At 36.6% G+C, this 22,104-nt stretch overlaps 1 protein-coding gene across 3 annotated transcripts in view; it reads right to left on the bottom strand.

Moving 5' to 3' along the window:
* dlgap4a (discs, large (Drosophila) homolog-associated protein 4a) overlaps positions 1-22,104 on the bottom strand; it is a 98,601-nt gene that overhangs the window by 43,540 nt on the left and 32,957 nt on the right. The window contains exon 2 of one of the 3 annotated variants that reach the window (XM_028019036.1): positions 12,473-12,586. The exons of the other annotated variants lie outside the window; for them this stretch is intronic. The gene's annotated coding sequence lies outside the window, so the exon portion shown is untranslated. The remainder of the gene's footprint in view (positions 1-12,472; positions 12,587-22,104) is intronic. 3 annotated transcript variants of the gene reach the window in all.

The raw sequence follows: 22,104 nt of genomic DNA, 5'->3' as shown, positions 1-22,104 counted from the left end.
GTGGAGATAAACAAGGATGAATCCAAGCTCTGCTTGATGTTTCTGGTCATAATCCAGTTACCATCTCTGCTTTAAACTACTAACACCACCAAGGTTTATTAACACAATTAAATGCAAACTAGATCAATTTCACTTTTATATTCAAGATAAGTAAATGATAGAGAAACTTTTAAAAATGTTACATCTTAAGCTACCTTTTATTAAGTCATTTAATCATCATTTTTTAAGTTTTTTTTTTTACCCCTAGAGTCTTTTGCACTAGAGTCTTTTGTGGGCTCTAGTGCCCCTAATATGAAAGTAGGCTGACAGGAAAGGGGGAAGACATGCGGCAAATATCGTCAGGTCCGGGAATCGAACCCGCAACGGCCAAGTCGAGGACTCAAGGCCTCCAAACATGGGTCACGATATCCCCTACGCCACCACGGCACACCCATCATGTTTTATGTTTTGATATGTTTCCTGTTGATGTAATTCTGACAAAGTGTTTAGTAAATGTAATTAATTTAAATTAATTACATGGTTAATTTTTATTTGTTGCACTAAATTCCTTCTGCACAAAAAGAAACAAAGCAAACCCACACAGTGTAAGAATTACTACTGTTGTATTGATATTATTATGTAATTTTACCTTTGGGATTTATTTTTGCACTGCACTGAAACATCCAATTGGAACTCTAATTGCTCTTATTCTATAATAAACCTTGATTTGAAGCTGTTTGGAAATCACAAAGTTAAGCAAAGGGAATTCTCACATCTCTGTAGCCAGCCACTCTGTGCTAATTGCAAGTATAACATAAAATTTGTCATCTTTTCTTTAGCATAAGTAAAGTTTACTGTGACTCTTTGTCTCTCGCAAGTGGTGTGAGCATTTCTAAAACAAATAGTTAATGACGGCTGATGGCCGTCATTAACTATCGTTTTAAAAGAGGAACTTGTCTTCAGAGAAGCAGAAAACTGCAAAATGACTACAAATTTCTGAATGATGCATTACTAATCTAAAGTCATGCAATACTGAATCACTTGGGTGTTGTTTACAATTTTTCTTAGTCAGCTTAGTGAATTTCTCACACCACTATAACATTTGCAAAACAGTAAGAACATTTCTTAAAACAATACAAAATGCAAAACCAAACCTCATAACCTGCAAAAGTGAATCTCAAAACTGATTCACATCAATAAAAGTGTCAGTGACATCAAATGAAGTCGAGACAGCATTGTTTATGGACAAGATAGACAAATGGCTTTTGTCATATTTTTATTAAAATAGTTCAGTCTGTGTTTTTCCATGCAAAACAGACAAATCTTGCTGACACTGTGAAAATGCTCCCGACAGCACTATAGACTATTTGCACAGCCATTTAAAATCAACACTACTCACTAAATTCAGAAGGTTAGACACTACTCTTTGTCGGTAGAAGATATTGAATATGTATGCTTCACATGTTGAGTCCAATTCTGATTTGTTCACAGATTTGAGTAAAAGCAAAGTACACATTTTTTACAGTAAATATAAGAAACACTCTGGGTAAAGTGGTGCATAACTGTAAAACAATATCGCCAGTGAAACCTGAGGTTGATCTGAGACAAACTGCACAACTTAGCAGTTTTGTTTAATACTTTGGATATTAATATTTTCTCAGAATATTTTGGATATTCTGAGAAAAATATCTCAAACACTGGAAACTCCAAAGAGCTGAATGTAACATTAGAGTCAGAAGATAGACTTTTAGTATTGTAGATATTTCATAAGTAATATAAAAGTAATTACCAATCTGCTTTATCACCCAGTATCTTTACTGGGAAAAAAAACCAAAATATCTTTTAGTGGATTTAGTCTGTTTAGGAATTACGTGAAACACTAGTGATGTTTCACTTAAAATACTAATAAAACGAATAAAAAAGAAGAAAGGAAACCATAAAAGACAGCGAATGAGTGTATGACGCCTGAATAAAATCAATAATATTCTCATTAAATTATCAAATGTTGAGTACAACATGAAGCTCCTCAACACTGAGGGTACTTCACACTCGCAGTAAATGCGGCGTAATCGGCAGCATGACCTACAGACCAACCGTTTGCTCAGCTTCTCCATTTCTTCAATAACCAAGTGCAGGATTGGAGGATGAGAGCTAAATCTCTGACTTGATGAAAACAGTGTTCCTCAAAGTACCCTCTGCTGGAAGGACACTCATTTAACAGATTGATAGGGAGCTTTATTGCCTGCCTCCTCTTATGCTTAGACTCTTACCATCCCCTCATCTCCTGCCCTCTCTTTTACCTATTTCTCCTTTTATCAGCTCCCTTTCTCACCCTGACTGTCTTCCTTTGTTGCAAACACAAACACACTGCCTCTAATGCCTTCTGTGTCCAAAATGACCTCCTTACCACCTTCCCTGTGTTCCTCCATATCTCTCGGTTCAGATTTCATTATTGACTAATCGATAGCTTTACTGAGATATCTTCTATTAATTTGATTTGTTTTACACCCAGGTTCTTCCAAGTAGTTCAGGACCCTGCCATTACCTAAAAACAAGCATGCTAGATTAATTTGTGACTCTAAATTGCCCGTCTCGTGTAAATGTGTGTGTATTATTGAATAAGAGCATCACAAACTATCCAGGGAATTAGCCGCTCCTCTTCCACTGACTGCAATAAACCAGCATCATGTAGCTCTGCAAAGATAAAACTGGTAAAGAAAATCAAAGAATAAAAACCTAAGAAAACAAAACTATAACAAGAAATGACTGACATGCACTACAAAACTGGTTGGTGACTATAATTAGGTGTTGTTTGGGTTTATTTTCTAGCTTGAGTTGCTTAATGAACATACTTTAAGCAGACAACTAACTGAGCAAAGGGAATATTTCCCGTGTAAAAAATAAAGTCAGAAGAAGCACAAAGATGCGAAAAGCTAACTGAAAAACTGTATTCTACAATATGTCTTAACAAGGGACATATTTATGTGGTAATTTTGTTTTTTTAGAAACTAAAAACACATTTAATCCCACCAATGATGATCTCCAGGGTTAGTAGCGCAGCCCCCTCCTTTGTGTGTTTCTCTGCTGATGGCGTGCATCAAACAATGGCAATAAGTGATGCAAGAAGCACCGTTTAATGACAGCGTAATTAAATGAAAAGGCCCTGGATAATATGAGCGTTAGTAAGGGCGAATAATGTTATTGAGAGTAGACTTTGTAAGTAAATTTTACAACAGAACCTTATATTTTCATCCAACAATGATATCTTTATTTCTCAGGTCCAAAAATGATTAAAATAACTTAAAACATTCAAGATTTTTATTTTAAATTAGAATAAAAGAAGACATTTTGAAAGTAACCCGCTTGTTGGTCAGATTCAGCCAATGGGGCTAAAATGATGGCAGTTTATGATGAAACTGAATAGGAATACAGACACTGAAAAATATAATTGTAACTGAAAATATTAACCCTGACTCTGAAATAAATGTATTGAAAATTTTGAAGTGAAGCAAAACTGATAGTGAAAAAGATTAATTGATAAATGAGAGATAAATTAAACTAAGGATCTACCTTCACTGCTGTTTACACTAAAGCTGGCCATGCTAATTGAACTACAAACCTGATAAAATATTCAAAAGGAGGAATAAAATATTAACTGAAATATATTGTCTAAAGTAGTAAAACCCTGTTTTACAGCAACTCGACTCTCAAACCTGTAGTGTGACGTCAACTTTGCTTCTACTACTGTATAAATATTTAATGGCCAATCTGGTGTTCTCATATCTTTTTATAATATCACTCTTAAGGATAAACTGGAATTGGCTAAAATCGTTATTGGAAATCAGAAGTCAGTAATAGTGCATGTTGAGTAAAAAAGGGCATCAGGGAACTTTTAGGCAACTTTTGATAAGTCACAATTATTTTTTAGGTACTTGCACACGTTTTTAAGTTTGAAGAACAGATATTTTAAGAAATCTTGAGTGGTAAATTTTATTCATTCACAGCTAAGGAAAAGGGCCAATAAAAAACCAATGAAAAGGACAAAAGAATAAAGAATGTGTAATTTTACGAGACATGTGAGTTGTTTTTTGCCCCACTTTGCTTCAGCAGTGTCGCATCTCCAAACTGCCTCCTCATGCATAAATAAAGACCACACATGGCCCCTGGTCATATGGTGCACATTTCATTTAATTCACTCTAAATTCAACCTGATGCTCTCTCTATGCACCTTTTTTTTTTTTTTTTAAAAAACAAACAACTTTAAGGATGTAAGAACCCATCAATTAAAGAAGAATATGTAGCAAACCCCCTGAAGAGGACTGACAAACACATAGCTGTGAATGCCACTGAGCTCATTGCCCCTCATTGACCCCAGAACCACCAAGGGCAGTGAGTGATGAGTGAGTGTGTCTTTGACCTTGGGGACTCTTTCTATAATACAGCATCCATACTCCCCCCTCCCTGCTCTTCCTGCCGTTTCTATCCGGTAGCCCACACAGTCCAGCTTACAGCCACCCTCACAAAACACAGCGGCTGCATTCAAGCTGCCAGCAGAAGACAATGCATGTTTTGTTTTTTTCTCACTCTGTTTGATGTCTAAAAACAGCTGGCAAGAGGAAGATGGGACCACTATTTCTGTTCTTATCCAAAGCACTGTCAGTAACCTTAAACACTGAGCTCAAACAGAAACGCACCTCTAAATTAGAGCTCCCTTTTTTTTAAAGTGATTCTTGCCAAAATTGTAAATCAGTGGAAGGTTATTCTTGCAGAAAGATTATTAATTGTGTGGCCATTATCATCGATTTCCCCAAAGTAATCACAATTTGTCATATTTTAGACAATGAAAGATTTAATGCAGTATCACAAATGGTTTTCAGATGAACAGAAAGAATCCTCACAGGAAGCAGCAGTGCAGGCACTGTCCTCTTAAGTCTGTTCATTTGGGAAAAGCTTTCCTTATTGTCTGACCACAAATCCAAAAATATAACCAGCGTACAATCAGTATTGAAGATGGTCCTTTTGCAGTTGCTTACACACAACATATGCAGCAGGTGTCTGGAATAGTATTTATACCACTTGATCCCTTTTATGCCACTAAACAACCTTAGTCTTAAATGTCACTTATTCACATTTTATTCAACTTAAATAAAAACAATTCAAACAATTGCTTGTAATGCCTCCTCTGAGCAGTGGGCACTCATCATAAATTCACTGAATTTCCTATGCCTATGCAGGCTCCTTTGTTGGGAAAAGGAGCCTGCATAGGTTAATCTGAGTACAAAGGCAGCAGTGTGAAGATCTGAGGTTTTTTAGAGAATATTTAGAACAAACAGCATCAGTAAGACTGAACATATTAAGCAAAGAGCATACCAAACTTTGAACATCTCACTGAAGTCTGTGCAAGTATGAAAAACCTGACTTATCCCTCGGCGTGACCTAGGAAGGAGCACAGCTTAGGTCAGGATAATCTGTAAATGGAAAAACAGCTAGTTGTGTATTACTAGTACACAAATGATCTCTTTATGGAGGAGTGAATGAAAGATATATGAGATACAACAAAAAAAAATCCTGCTTGAAGCTGGAAACATTTGAAAGATTTTTGCTTTGGAAAGATGAGACCAAATCTGGGTTGTTTCTAAAATGTCCAATATAAGACAAAGTATTCTGTAATATTTTCTATCTATACTCTATGAATCACAGTATTTGACCAAATAACTCACATTAAATCGAAAAACAGCTGCATATTTCCTGCCGATCAGCTTAGAAAGATTGAGCAAACCTCTGCTTTTGCTGAGCAGCTTCAGAGGACAGCTCCATCAACCCCAGCCTCTCCATCAATCAGCTCAAAGAAGAGCCATTTGGAGATCATCCTTCTCACTTATCTATAATCTAAACCTCTGCCTTTACAACACAGAGCTTCATCATCCGTCGCTAAGTTTCTAGCCGTATCTCATTTGTGCTTCTGGGCTGAAAGATCAAAGGTCAGCCTGTTTTCTCTCTTTATCAAACCCAGAGCAACGATGAGAGCCAGAAATAGCAGTCTCAACTTTAATCTCTTGCGGACAAATTTATTTGAAATTAAGATCATCAGTGCAGCTTCAGCTGAGGTCAATCAATCCTAAAGCAAAGTGCAAAAAGACATAATAATCACAGCTATTTAATGATCTTATCCTCATTGTGATGACAGAAATTATACCATGTCTGCATAACAGATCATTCTTCATTTTAACAGATTTACAACTGAACTATTATGCACTCCTTTACTTTTGTTTATTTAAATCTTAAATTCTCAGAGGAAACGCTTTCCACATGAAAGACATTTGACAACCAAAAATGCTCATTCTTATTGTCTGCTTTCTGTATCTGTGATGTAATGCGGCTTATTTCTCTGTAGGGACCAGAAATTGAATTTAATACTTGCATTTCCCCTCATTTTAACCATAAAAATATAAACCACAGTCTGATGCCCTAATTACTCAAAACTTTGCTTTGCAACACCGCCTCGGTTTTTATTGCCTACAAGCCTGAGCATCAAAATGTTGACGATAAAGATTGTCCATTTTGAATAATTTTGCCTCTAATTGTGCAAAGTTTCTTTTACATTCCTTGTTTCTTTGAACCTTCAAAAAGCCTGCTTAGGTCACAATGCTTAAATCAGTAAATTCACAAAAAATCTGGAACAAATTATAAAGACTCTGCTCTTATAGCTATGTTTATTTTAAAATATCCAACCTTCTCTGAAAATATAAGTAAATTCAAAGTGTGGCAGATATATTATGAAGCCAATCCGACTTAGATTAGTCTCAACAAAATGTGAATTAGCAGCAATATGGATAAGCATATGGCATAGTGACATAAAACCAAAGTGCACACAACAGGAGCACAAAAAAGACGGTCATTTGAAAGCTGCTAATGGTCTGTTTAATGTGAAGGGATTTAACACAATCACATTACATGCAGAAGACTTTAATGAACGTTTGGTGATTGTAGGTATGTGTGATCAGGCCCTCAAGTTAACCACATAATGCTGCTATTTTAGCTTTTCTTCCTTTCCAGGAACATTTTCTCTGCTATATGGCTGAGTTTGGGCCTCTTTAATACAGCAGTGGAAGAGAAAGGGGAAATAAAGCAGGAGACAGTAAAGAAATGAAACAGAACTGAGAGAAAAGAAGTCTGCGTGAAAGATTTAGAGGTTGGATTAAAAATGCAAAAAGAAAAAGGAAGGCTTAGCTCCCACCCAGAACCTCTTGGCTTTAGTTTTTTCACATGCAAGGACTTTAGTGGGAGATGGAAAAGAAAAGTCAGTACAGCAGCTTGCAAATGGCTCAGGTGAATCAGAAATAAGCCAGTCCATGACATAACTCTATTTGTTTTTGCTACATAGAAATGTCTATCCATAAAATGACTTTAGAAAAAAGATAACACATTGATGTACTCTGTATTTTATATATATATATATAATTTCTTTGTTGTATTCAGATGCTCCTCAGACATCTGCAACCAAACACATCATGAAAGGAGGCACAGATGGGCAGGAGGCAATAAAAATCACACCCCACCACTGTGTGTAACACTACAAATGGAAATGGTGAGGACAGGCAGCAGATCAGATCCATGTAAACAACAAAACATTAGTCAAGGCATCGATGAGGCCATGGCCAAAGATTATTGACTAGCACCCGGCAGGCAACCAGAGAAAGATAAAAGAAGCCATTTACATCAGATGGAAGACGTTCTGCAGCAGTAGAAACCTCCAGGTCTGGAAACTTTTAGAATTGCCCCTTGTGCAACACACTTAATGTGTCTCCCAACATTAAGGAAATTGGCACCGATAAATCAACAAACCCCTAATTTTAATCTGAATTTTGTATTATACATCAGCGATTGTATGATACAATTGCAGTAATCAATAAGGCAGGTGTTTCCAACTCCAGTCCTTCAGAACCACAGCCCTTCAAGTTTTAGATACATCTCTGTTCCAACCAATGAATGGCTCATTACCAGGCCTCTGCAGAACTTATAAAACTTTATAAATAAACCTTACTTACTTCAACTCACTCCATCAGCACTAGTTACTAAATGTTTGAATCTTTACCTATCAATAATGTGACCAATAACACAATGAAGAATTTATATAGTAATAGTTCTTTGTTCAGGAGCTGCAAAGCACAAAATGCTGATTTACTTTGTAAAAGTTATTTTTGGGAGCCAACAAAATTCACCACGAGTTTGCCAGATATATTTAAGCAAAATGATTTAATATAATTCAAGATACTTCTCTTTGAACACTATTGCTACGAAAAGTTAACCAAGGGTGAGTCAAAATATGACTTTACAGAAACCTGAGCCATGTTTTATTTTTTTCCAGTTAAAAAGTTTTGCTGTTTATCTCGTGTTTACTTCAGGTCACAAAGTTTTAGCAAAGACAAGGAAAGATGTCCTCTCTAATTTCCTTGCACTTTCAAGCACAATTTTGTCTCACATTTCCAGTTTGGCATGAATTATTCATGACAGCGGAGATAAGGAATGTAAAAAAAGCAGCACATGAATCTCAATGGTTAGGAATAGTTAATTAGTCTATCCCAGGGGAAGGTGATAATACAATGGTAGGCAGCTGAGACAGCTCCTCAAAGTGATTTTTTTGTCCTTGCAGGTCATTGCATGTGTTTAGTTGAAATTTGCCAGTTGCTTTGCTCCTACTCTAAAATGCAAACTAATCTGACGGCTCCAATGTCATGTGAAATTCTTTACCAGGCACTGCCTGGTAAAGAATTAATTTAAATCTTCATATAATGATGGCTAATCTAATTTTCTCTTCGGCAAAAAAATGGATTTAATTCAGGTAAGCACAAAGGATTAACTTTGTTTTGTTGTTTAAACAAGCAATATGGCTGCATTGTGACGCCTCACTGTTGCTTTGCAATAAACAGGTTCTTTCTACATGTGCTTGTGACAAAGTGGTTTAACTCAACATTTACACTCACACATGAAAATGGCTGCAAACAGACAGGCAAATATACAAGTGTGCATTTTTGAAAAGCAGAAGTAGAGCCTCCTGCACAACCAACAAAAACGCTGAATGGTAAGTCAACTAGGATGTAACGATTCTTCGAATAATTTGAGTACCTCGATTATTAAAATTCCTCGAGAAAAATGTATCTGCCTCAAAGCTTTGTTAAATTATGTTTTAATATTTAGCTCACTGTGTTCCGGCCGGATCAATATTTTTGTTAGGCAGCACTCTCACTTCCGCCTATGAGTTGTTGGTAAGTGCTAGCAGCATAACGTCAAATCTCTGGGGGTTTTATTGTGTACACTTGGAGTATGAAAGTCTTCTCCTCCCGGAACTGCATGATGACCGTTTCAAAGCAAATGGTGAGAAGAGCGCTGCTGATGAAAGACAGAGAGAGAGATCCCGAGTACTCGATTATTCATAGCACTACTCGGTAGAGTACTCGATTACTAAAATATTCTTTTACAACAGTCCTAACACACTGATACAAACAACTGAACAAATGAGCTGTGTTCAGCTTGGGTTGCCAGGTGACAGACTGGGCTTTGCTGGGGTTGCTAGGTAACGTGGCAGTGCCTGCAGATTTGTGATGTAACATTCCAAAGGTTTTTGAAACTGCTCCTTTTCCAGACACCAATAAACATAAACATATTACCAAAACCTAGCTGGGTATTTTTCTAAGAGCTTGGGTTGTTTTTTAAAAGCAGTAGAAACACAAATGGAGGTACAACAGCGTGTAAATTGTGAATTTTGCAAAAAATTCTAGTTTACAACCCAATAGCTGTGAAGCTTTGGACAGCAGCTGCACAACAGCATGTACTTTCCTATCTGCACAGAGAAACATCGCTCTGCAGAAATGGGGTGGATTACAATGACCTAGTTTGACATGGGTTACTGGAGCAAAACGAGTGTCAAAATGTGACAAATCTCACAGAGCCCTAAATTCCCAAGTCTCCTTTTGTTCGTTCCCATCGCCATTCTAAAGAGACACTCTATCACAAGAGGCACTGCAGTGCTAGAGGACATGACTGATTTATCAACAGCATAGTGGTTCTCTGTCTGAAGCAGAGAACCACCTTTATTAAGGTAAAGGTGAAATTTACCTTACTTTTTCTCTTTTTTCTATGGCTGTAATGCCTCCTCTGAGCAGTGGGCACTCATCATATTGATCCAACAGTCTGGGAACCTTCATGAAATTCACAGAAAATCTTTTCACAGTCCGAGCAGAGAGATGTGGCATGAGAGAATAGAAAGTGGTGCGAGTGGACATTTGCACTGGCACACCGGCTCCGATGTGCAAGGCCACAGTGGTTACATGTCTGTCAGGTCACAGGCTGCAGTGAACTGGTGTCAATTGGTGTCAGTTAGCAACAATGAGCAACACTCTTACAGGCAGTCGATACTCTAATTTCCAAAATGATTTTCCCATGAAAAAAGTCAGAATGAAAGAACTTTCAAATCAAACTGGATAAATAATTTTTTACCTTGACCTTTCAGTTTGAAGTTAAATAAATGATTAAAAGAGAAATATGAATTGTGTATTTATTTACAATTTAGGTGAAGTGAAATTCTGAGAAAATCTGAAAATCCTAAATAAAATCCAGAGAAACTAAACTGCCCTTGCAATTTAGTTGCTAAATGTGTAATTTTAGCAAAGTGCAGTTTAAATTGTGAAATTTATGCAATTTGCGGAAGGACATTATGGTCAACAGAAACCATATAGGGGCCAAATAATTTACACTCCAGGTAAGTTGGTGTGGAACATTTTAAAACAAGGAGTAGCTCATGAAGCAGTATCTCCATATTTGAAGATCCCACAAAGCAATGGAAAAAAACCTACGAAGACAAAACCGTCCTTCAAACTGATAGGACCTGCAAAGAGCACAGTAGTCACAGAAACCCCAGGTTTACTCTGGAGGAGCAGCAGACATTCACAGCTCAGGTGGGAGAGCCTATTGACAGGTTAACTCGTCTTTCAAAGACTTCAGATTCGGACAAAACCTTCCCTTCGGCCAAAATACACTGAAGTGGTCCAGACTTCAGAAGAATGAATACTTTATTGAGATATTGGATGTTGACGTTACTGGTGATGAGGCTGTTGAGTGAAAGCCCAGTTAGATATCAATTATTCAGATAAAGGCTTTTCTTTACTCTCCCCAAAATAATCACAGTCTGAAATATTCTCTAAACTGAAAGGACTGAATCAGACTGGAGGTAACTATTTCACAGCTTGTGGCCTCAGACCATTACGCTTTTACTCTTAAGTGCAAACAGTGTTCACATGAGTCAGCCGATCTTTATTTAGGCATGCTGAAAATGAAACTGGACACTTCTTTTCTTTTTATTATTCCCCTGATATTTATAGCTTACTGAGAAGAAGAAGCCACAGAAAGGGGATGTAGCGTTCTCCATCCAGTCGTTTTTAGCACAGTATGTACCAAAGAGTGTTGAGTTGTGTGCTTCCCTGCATCACCTGCATGTGTCCTTTAAATCCATCTCTGTATAATTAAAGCTGTGAGTGCAAGTAGTCACGTCCTGCTGGGAGAGATGAATGCACACCGGAGTTCAGAGAGAGTCAACTCATTCCTGATTATGCTGGAATAAGCTTTAAAGTCAGTCATCGTTTCGTTATGCAAAGTACACTGACTGTGTTTTGTAACATTAAATGCAATGTTTAGCATTTTATGCTTAATTAAAATTAAGCATAAAATAAGAAAATAACTGTAGTTTTCATTACCTTTTCATAGCTATATCTACAAAGTAGAAAAAAATGTTCTATATTTTCTCATTCTATTGCTTTATTTACAAAGAGAAGAAAATATTTCAAGACTTTATTTAAAGTAATTTAAATGATTATGGCTTCCAGATAAAAAAAACTCAGAATTTAGCGTCTTGGAAAACTAAAATATCAGATCAATATGGGAGGGTATTCTAATAAAAAGTGTCATTCTTCTGAAAAGTATGTTCATTTCTGTTCATTCAATACTTGGTTGGGATTATTTGTGCATGAAAAACTGCCTGAGTGTGGCGTTGCATGGAGGAGCCCATTCTGTGGTTCTGCTGAGGTGTAATGAAAGTCTAAGTTGCTTTCATAGCTGCCTTTGCTGTTGCACCTTCTCCAAAAAATGTTCTTCCACTTAATTTTCCCCAAATGTGTCTGGACACAGTGCTCTGTGAATAACCAGTATGACTTTTTCAGGTCTGAAACCACCTGAAAAAATCTTCTGAGACTAAATTTTACTCTTTGTACTTAATTTGTGTTGCACTTTCTGAAATGATAAAAATTATTAAACTTTTGAATGATATTCTAATTTTTTAAGATGTACCAAGTTCTAAAAACCTGTTTGTGTTACTATGCATGACTGTAATGTATTTAAGCATAGGTTCAAGCTTTAACCTCATCGTATTTTCTCACTGTAAATACAGCACATCATACAAAAATCTCTACGAGAGCTGCAGCGGACGTGCATTCATCCTCACCCAAAGGCGTGCTCTTTATCTCTGCTACTGCTGCTGCATAAATGCTTCCTCATGCTCTCCTCCTCTTTTATCTCGTTGTCTTTCTCTCGCCCTCCCCTCAATGTGAGCACAACACTGAAACGAGAAAAAAAGAAAAAGAAAATGTGCTGACTGAGAGAGGGATGACGCAGTAAACATAGCTGCTCTGAATATCTAAATTAAAAGTGGCCTTGTGTATCGTTTGAATTATTCATTATGGTAAACTGGATGCAGCTGCTACTACAGGGTAAGTGAGCCTCTCCGAGTTAAAGTCAGATAGATTGCTCCATTTGACTTGCTAAAGTGGTGAATTGTAGTTAATTAACTATAGTCCCGGAAAAGCATTTAGTGGCATGGGTGAAATCAGTTTTATAAGCTCCTCCAAGGCAACAACGCATCTCCGAACTTAATAAGTTACTCCATTAGACATGGAGGTAACTGCCAAGCCAAACAACCTACCACAGACAGTTTGACAGATTATGGTGAACTCCATTAATCTTAACATTTTATACACATAAATTACTTTTTCTATTTAAATTCAATACAGACGAAAGCAAAGTCATATTCTATATTAGATGGATTCCATATGAATAAAGTGATTATGTGTACTGACAGTTTCTTGATACTTTATTTAAAAGAAGTAGGTGAACTTTATTTATATAGTTCACTATAAACCACAAAGTGCATTAGAATAAAAAAAGCTTTTACCTAATGGATTATCATAATCAACAAGAGAGCATTGCTTTGTTGAAAATACATTATATTCCCAAAGTATTCTCCCATCTACATTTACACACATATGAAAGTATTTATTGTAGATATGGACAAGTCCTTTAGAAGTGCATTTGAGAGGTCAGACACTGATGTTGGACAAGAAGCGTTTTATGAGATTGAGGTCACGACTCATGCACCTCAGTGATTTTTTTCAGATCAGGATAATTTGCATATTCACCAAAGTTTAACACGCAAGATAAATATAATGTCTGTACTACTGCAAAAACTAACATTTTGACAGGTTTCAGTATTTTCTCCTCTTTCTTCTGACATTTATTTGATATGGAGGTAAATATAAAAATACCAGATACAATTTTTTTAATGTAAAATTACAATTATGATTTCAGCTAGATTTACCAAAAGCCCTTAGCAGATTTTAACCACTTTTTGCTGTTTTGCTAAGTTGTGCTAAGCACAATTTACCTTTAATAAAGAGATCGATATACTTAAAACCTGAAGCCTTAATATACTATATCTTTACGTCAGCCAACTTGTCTTAATAATACAATAGTTCACAGCACAGAATATTTTATTGAACAAGTCAAAAGATCCACTGACTTTTTTCATAACAAGAAGACTCTTTTCCATTCATTAAAATAATTTCAGCAACACTTTAGCTCAAGCTGCATTTGTGTCGTTGGCATTGAATCCTGAATAGTAAAGAGTCACATAATAAGCAAATTAGTCAGTTTTTCTTTTAGATGGAACTTGTCAAAAGGTGTAAAGGGTGCAGTGGAGAATCCAAATGTAAGAATCACTTGCTGGATGCAGCCAGATGGGAATCTAAGTCTTTAATAAGTAACTGCACTGTACCCAGCACAGAGCGCTGCAGAGCTAAAAATCCTAAAATTACAAAGTAAACAGGGAATCAGAACAATAAACAAACCATGAGCCAAACAGGATGAAAAGCTAACACGAATCATCTGGCAAACAGCAAATACCAGAATAAACTCAGAGGAACCAATCACAGCACACAACAGGAAGGCGGTGAAGAAACGGGTTCTATCACAGTGGTAATGGAAATGTGCTAATTCAGGCTAGTACCTGCAAGTGATACTTTCTGCAAGAAGAAGTTGCTTTCTGTATGACTTTTTCAGTCTCTCACATCATTATGGAGGAATTCTCACTGATTCTTCTTTCCAGCGATGGTTTAGATTATTAAGGGCAGATTATTTAAAGGTGTTTCTTGTTTCACTGGCCATGGAAACTCTTTTTCCAATGAATTAGGGATTTCAATCCTGGTTCTGTACGTATCATGATTTAAATTTTTAAAGTTATGTTTTAGTACGCCTTATTCAAGAGAAACAGTTTTTTTAATTTATTCAGTAGTGAAAAATTTGTCAAAAAATAATTTGCTTTTCTTAAGTTTTGGAGCTTCAGAAAGTGGCTAGTAAAGAACTGACTGTAGATTTGGTTTGATTATTTTCATTTAAGGATAATCAGGTAGCCAATTGTTGGATAAATGAAATAATAAATTCACCTGGAAATAGTAATAGTTATTATTTAGGAATGCCTCAATGAGACTGTGCTGATATCTCAGAAAATGTTCTCAAATGTTGATAATCCAGATTATGTAGTGTTCCTGAATGCAACTTAAAGGTTCAGCTGTTGGGATATTCCCTCTCTTGATGGAAAATCATGTGCAGCATTTTAAGACGGTTGAATGCTGCTGAATGCAGAAGGATTTTGAGCTTGGCTAATTTTATTGTTTCAGTGAGTAATTAAGCTATACTTTCAAAAATACTGGTAAACCTTGGGCATGGTTCTTCTATTTTCTTTGAAAAAGAAATTTCAACTACGCTTAAACAACAGACGTTTGTGATAATGGGGAGCCCACACTGTTATGATTTGGTGTCAGATTTTAAAGTTGTGCAGTGGACAGCTCTGCACATCAAGTTGTTCATCTGTAAAGCAGCACTGTATTAATTCAGAGCATGTATTTGCCTAAACAAAAGGGATTTGCCAGTACATATTCGTGTAATGTAACACCTTCACGTTAAGTCTACATAAATTTAAGCAAAACCTTGTATGGTCATACAATGAGTAATTACACTTTTAACAAATTTTTATGTTGATCTAATAAATTATAAAGGATGGCAGTGTAACACAACATCTTAGTACTATAATTATTTTATCCCCTAAAGACATAAATGGGAGCAAAAGTTGCAAAAAATGTATCTTTCATTCACTATAGAACTTTGATTGAAACTGAATCTGCTCTTTTTATTGGGAAAAAATAAGTCCATGGCATTTTGTAGTGTCAATGAATGTCTGTTCTCAGCACCAGGTTGTGTCCTATGAAAACCAGCAGCAGACCAGTTGCAATACCTTGGATCGAAAACATGATGGAGTTTAACTCTAAAAGTATTCACAGACAAACTCTGCACTTTAACTGCAGACAAAACGTGCAGTACTCCGACAGGAAACTCCAAATCAGGCTTGATTTATGTTATAATAAGGTGGAAAAATCATCCCTCTGATTAGTTTTGATGTAAGATTGTTTTACTTTTCCATATCTGGTCTCAGCCTTTTCCGAATACCTCGAAGGCCTGGTGATTCACCGCCACCTTTCAAAGTAGAAAATACGTCCAATCTATAGCAGTCAGCACTGTTGTCTTTCCAACTGTACTGATAAATAAAGCGTAGCACCTTCTGCATGATGTTAATTGTGTAAATTAAAGGCTTATGAGCGTCTCGGTGTGTGAAATGATTGACAGGAGCTCTGGTTGCTCTTTACCAGACAGAAATAATCTCTTGCGATAATCTCTGAACTTCATCTCTTAGTGGAAAGTAGGAGAGACAAGGGGAGTGATCTCGGGTGCCGCTTGAACGAGAGCACCTGGTCCGGTCCCTTGTTCTACATCCCCCCTTCCTCTGAGCATTTAAATCTCATTCTCTTCACAAGAGTCACATCTTCACTTAGATAATGTATTATGAATCCCAGCTGAGATGATATTCAATATTGGATGAACCACACATCTTCATTTGGTGACAGTGCCGCCACTGCCATGAGGGACAGTCCCTTCTATGCAGTACAAGCGCAGATACAAAGGAAAAGCTCATTACTATTAATATTAATGATGGGGTGGCTCAAGCAAAGTGTACGTGCAATGCTTGTGTGGGAATACCGTAAACATGTGCATGAATACTGGTTGTAAACGTGCAAACAGAAGATGTGCTAGAGTCTGACGCAGGCCTGTTATTTGTGGACGGTTTTCACGAAGGGAGGGAAGAGAGGTAGGAGCCACTACAGTCGCTATAAAACGCGCCTGGCTGTTGTTCCTTCTGCCTGAATACACATGAGTGGCCAGGCTTATCTTTCCCCTGCTCTTTCCTCGCTGAAAAACACCACAAACACAGAAATGTACTGTACATTAATGAGAACACGGGCCAATAGTTTGTCTGAGGACTCAGTGGAGCATTAGTAAATATATATATAAAAAGACCGAAGCGAGCGGCCTTTTGCTGCTGAACTGGTAATATTGTTCTCTACTGTAGATACTACTTCTGTAGATTATGTAAGCTTACTTATTTCTGTTGGTAATATAAAAACGGAGAGTGAAAGTAGTCTAGCACTTTAAATATTAACACAGTGTGCCATAATGCTGCGTACGTTGCATTGCATGAAGATGAGTGGTCATAAATTTTCAAAAACTGAGCTCAGTTGGGGGAAAATGCAGAGCATATGATGAAGACAAACATGGATGGAAAAAAGGAGAGCACTTCCCCCATCCCTCTTTGTTAACGTCACCCAACGTCAGTCACAGGCAGTTCTTAACCTGTCACAACAGTATGAATCATTAATTATAAAATAAGGTAGAGGTTATGCTTTGTAGTGTTTGTAATTCTATGAATTAGTCAAACATCTCTTAAAAACCAAAAAGAGATGGAAAAACAGTTCACAACCACATATTTTTTCTCCGGAGTCTCTGGAAATTACTTTGCAAAGAAGGTTAATTCCTATACGTAATGGACAAAACTGATCATGCTATTTATGAGTCTGTCATATGAACAGGATGTTCTTCAGTCAGAGGCTTCTTCAGATGCAGTGTAACACAGACTGCTGCAGAAGATCCTTCCAGCCTACAGTCTTCACCATCTACAGCAATCAATATGAAAGATTGTTTTGAACTCATAATCAACACAATGGGAATTACACTAACATTTTCATTCAGTATTGCAGCTAACCACAACACAATAATTGCATTCAGTGCGGAAATGCATTTTTTCTGATGTAAAAAATCATAATAAAATAACCCTTATTCACACTTAATGACATTTAGCTTGTATGATTCATTTGAAAAAATAAAAAGCTTTTTAAAGTGTACACTGCAATAACATGGTTGCATAACAAGGCCCGACTTTAAACAAAAACTTTTCTACATCACCTCTTGACTCAGTTACAGCATTCAGTCATCTAGCCTCAAAAACAGAAACTCTTATTAACTCCAAATAAATCTTTTAACTCCAAATAAATCTCATAAGAACGTGTGGAAGAATTTCCTATGATCCAATGAAGCTAAACGTGAAATTTTGACTACAATCCCAAAACAACAAAAAACAACACGCCTCCAAAAGAAAACCATACCCACACACTTTTTTTTTTACCCCTCCAGGGGGCCTTTTGTGGGCTCTAGTGTCCCTTATGCAAAAGTAGGCTGACAGGAAGGGGGAAGGAGAGGAGAGAAGACATGCGGCATCCGGGAGTCAAACCCCGGGCCCAGGGACATTTGGAGGCCGCGTCGAGGACTCAAGGCCTCCAAATATGGGTCGCGCTATCCCCTACGCCACCACGGCACACCCCCCATACCCACACCATGGTGGTGGCAACAACAATTCAACATGTGGCTGTCATGATTTATGGGAGTTGAGGACCAAAATTGAGACAAATGGCTAGGAGGAACAAAGTAAATAATCTGAGTTTAATCAAGTTCAGAAAACTAGCAAAAATTAGAAAAGACACTTGAGACGTACAACCAGGAAAAAGGGAGTAAACAGGCTTAACAATGGAGTAGCAATGCAGCATATGAACAGATTGTACAATTTACTGGATGGTTGGAAACTGTGAACAAAAATAAATTGAAAGACAAAACAAAAAAAAACATCAGCAGCAATTAAAGCTTAGTTATTCTTAGTTATTTGCTATTCTTAGCAATTAAAGCTTAGTTATATTTTATGACAGCAATTATCTGCAATATTTTTTTGCCATTCCATAAACCATAATCTATTTTCTTATGGACCTGATCCAGTAGTGGAAGATCTGCATTAAATGCAACCAAGACCCAAGGAGAACAAGTTTTTCTGTACATTTTGTTCACACTGTAACTGAAACTCCACTGAAAAATGCTATGAACAGAATAACTGAGTCATATCATGTCAAAACAGAAAGTAGAGATAATAACATAAGCTTACCGCTATAACAAATCTTGAGAATAATAAGCACATTCTAGGTTATAGTGTCACAACATTATAGACACTTTCATAACCGAGTTGAATTCAAGTTGGAGCAACTGCTCAAGGTCCAATTGGATTAAAAATATGCATTAATTGGTTTTTAAAATAGATCTTGCAGCATCTTAGTTCTTTGGAGAGTGAGGTAAATGTGACATAATCACTACAGTAATGTTTAACTTCTAAGTTTTTGAGACATCCTAAAATGAAAGTTTAGACTATCACAAGAATACAGTTACTTTATCTATACAAAGAGAAATTCACAGTTAGGAGTTTATTTTGTTTGTTCAATAATTCACTTTACTTCCATATTTATGTAAAGTTCTTATACATATGATTTCTTTTCATACTGCAGTTTCATTGCTGCAGATTTGTATCTGAATCAGCATCAGAAGTTAATATAAATGAATTAGTTCATTCAAAATTTCTTCCAGCATAATCAGTCTATAACTTTATCAGAGGCTCGTCTGAAAAATCAAAGATATGCATAACCTTTAGAGAGCTAAAAAGATTGAATTTAGTTTAATTTGATGTCCTATTCATTATTTTATCTTTTTCCTGTTAATATAGGCATGTCAGACCGAACTGAGACTCTTCAACCTTTTTCAGCACATAAAAGATTGGAGTTCATGAAAATTGTAAGAAACCAAGAACATGTTCAAACAACGATCATCAAAACACAGAATAAATAATCCATCTCCGTGTTCAGAAAAGTTCAAAGGTTTTATCTCCCATCATTAAAGCTATTAACATGGTCAGCATAAATCTGAATCAGGTTTTCATGAATATTAAACTGAACTGGGAGCAAAGTGATAACGCTAAAAGCTTGGCACTGTGAGTAAAAGAGCATTTCTAAAGCATTTACCAGAGCTTTGTTATCAGAGGTGTGCAGTAAGAATCGAGGGTTTGACCTGAACCAAGGGCTGAAAGTGAGGATCACTCTATACCTGCTGCTTTATTTAACTTCATTGTTTCAAATAATCACTTTAAGGATTATTTAAATTTTTGGATTAGATGTTTATGACTCAATTCTCACTATAACCAATCTCTGTGTGATTGTAAATCTCCATCTTCTGGTTTTGTTCTGTACAAAGGACCCTAGCAGTTTTAAAACATGACATTGTAGTAAATTAATATTAGTAGTAGTAAACTTTATTCCAAATATGCAGATCAAATTATATGCATTGCAAACACAAAAACCTAAATGTTGCAAATGATAGAAAAATAAAGCAAATATAAAAAGCAAAGAATAACAAATTCAATCACATATCCAAAAAGAGAAACTTATTTAATCCCGCACTCTTTTCCAAATCACATATAATCCACCTAAAACAATTTATCTGCCTCATCCTTTATTACTTTATATTTATATCAACGCATAATAATAATTAGAATTCATATACACACACATATACAGCTCTGGAAAAAATAAAGCGCCCACTGCACTGAACCCCATTGAAAACCTCCTTGTTATTCCACCAAATATTGATTTCTGAACTCTTCCTGAGTTAAAACATTAGTACTGTTGTTTCTAAATGAATATGAACTTGCTTTCTTTGCATTATTTGAGGTCTGAAAGCACTGCATCTTTTTGTTATTTTGACCATTTCTCATTTTCTGCAAATAAATACTACATTTTTGCTTGAAATTTCAAAGACATATTGTCAGTAGTTCGTAAAATAAAAAAAACAATGTTCATTTTACTCAAACATATACCTATAAAAAGTGAAATCAGAGAAATTCATCATTTTAATGGTCTCTTAAGAGCTGTAAATGTGTATATGGTTCACTGGAGAAGTACCATTTATTTCATCTCTAGTGTTGTGACAGATGAAATGATCTATAAGCAGAGGGAAAACTGTTTTAACCACAACATGCCCCTAAAAAGCATGTAAATGCTACATTCAACTCCCTGAGTCCCATTTTCACTACAAACCAAAATATTCCTCCTGTTGTATGGGTGACTTGGTAAACATTAATGGCATGACTGACCGCCATTGGCTAACAGCAGGTCAGGCCATGGCTATTATAAAGAGACAAAGGTAGCAAAGGCCAAAAGAAATCTAAAAGGGGCAACAACAACAACGGCAGCCAATCTGCACACCAAGCCTGGAGCAGTCCACCAAAATTCAGACAATGTTGCAGCGAGGAAGAATACAAAGCTAAGCAGTCTTCCATAGGGTGATATTTCCCTCTCTGCCCATGAAAATAACCCACAACTGTCCCAAAGACTAACTACCAAAGAACTACTAAATGGAACTACTAAATGAACACAAACATCCAAGTGATGCACCAAGACATCCATCTGAGCAGCCATCTCAACATAGAGAGCGCCAGAGGGTCAACCATACATAAACTACTCCATCAGTGTGTGTATGACTGGGTGAATGACTGACTGTTGTCTGATGTGCTTTGGAGTCCTCTGAATTGATAAAGCGCAATACAAGTGCAGCCCATTTACCATTTAACCATGCATGAACATAAAATAGGGCATTTAAAGATACCTTAGTATATTGCATTGGGAAGAAGCTGAAGGAAGAATGAGCAAACTCCAGGCAGAAAGGCCCTGGCTGGGATTTAAATGCAGTACCTTCTTGCTGTAAGGAAATAGTGCTTAAAACTGTGCCACTGAATAAACAGAGAAGTTTAAATGTTTGCTTAAATTTCTGTCACAGCATAGAGGATGCTCTTCAGTGTAAAATACTACAAATCTAATAGCAACATGGTAATCAAGGTCCCGCAAACCCCTATTTCACTAACTCAAAACAACTTGTATTCAACCCAGTTTTTATGAAAACAAAACTGAATATTAAAATAGAAAAACTGAAAGGGGAGGGGAAACCATGTGATGTCTTGCAGTAGCCAGCCAGCTTTCTGCACGAGCATGGATGAGTTCTCTTCCTCACCCCAAAAATGTGACTTTGGTCTCTACTCTAACTTGCACAATGCATTCAGCCCTTTCAAGTGACAAAGCATTGTCCTTGAATGCTCAAGTACTTTATGCTGCAATGTACTGTATTTAAGCAGAATGCTGTCATTCTGCAGTAGTGCGGTCTACTCATTATCTTGTGCTGTTTTTGACAGCGCCACTGAATCACATCGCCCTGAGACTTTACCCAAAAGGGGAAAAGAGTCACAGCCACACTAAGGTCCAGATGACAGGGAAAGTGAGCAATAATAAATGTCCTTGTGCTGCCACTGGATTACATAATAAACTCATGATGTCAATCATGCACTAATAGGCAGTGTCCTCTTGAAACTTTTTTCAGATAAGTAGAAAAGAACATGAAATTTGTCAGGTGGAAGCTTACATGTGCATGTGCAGTAACTTCAAGTTCCCACACTTGCCTATTCTTATCTTCTTTTGTTCTCTGGAAATCTTTTTAACA

This window comes from Xiphophorus couchianus, chromosome 1, assembly GCF_001444195.1.
Source record: "Xiphophorus couchianus chromosome 1, X_couchianus-1.0, whole genome shotgun sequence".
Taxonomy (NCBI): domain Eukaryota; kingdom Metazoa; phylum Chordata; class Actinopteri; order Cyprinodontiformes; family Poeciliidae; genus Xiphophorus; species Xiphophorus couchianus.
Note: the sequence above shows the minus strand (reverse complement) of the source record. Positions and strands in the feature narration are given on the sequence as shown.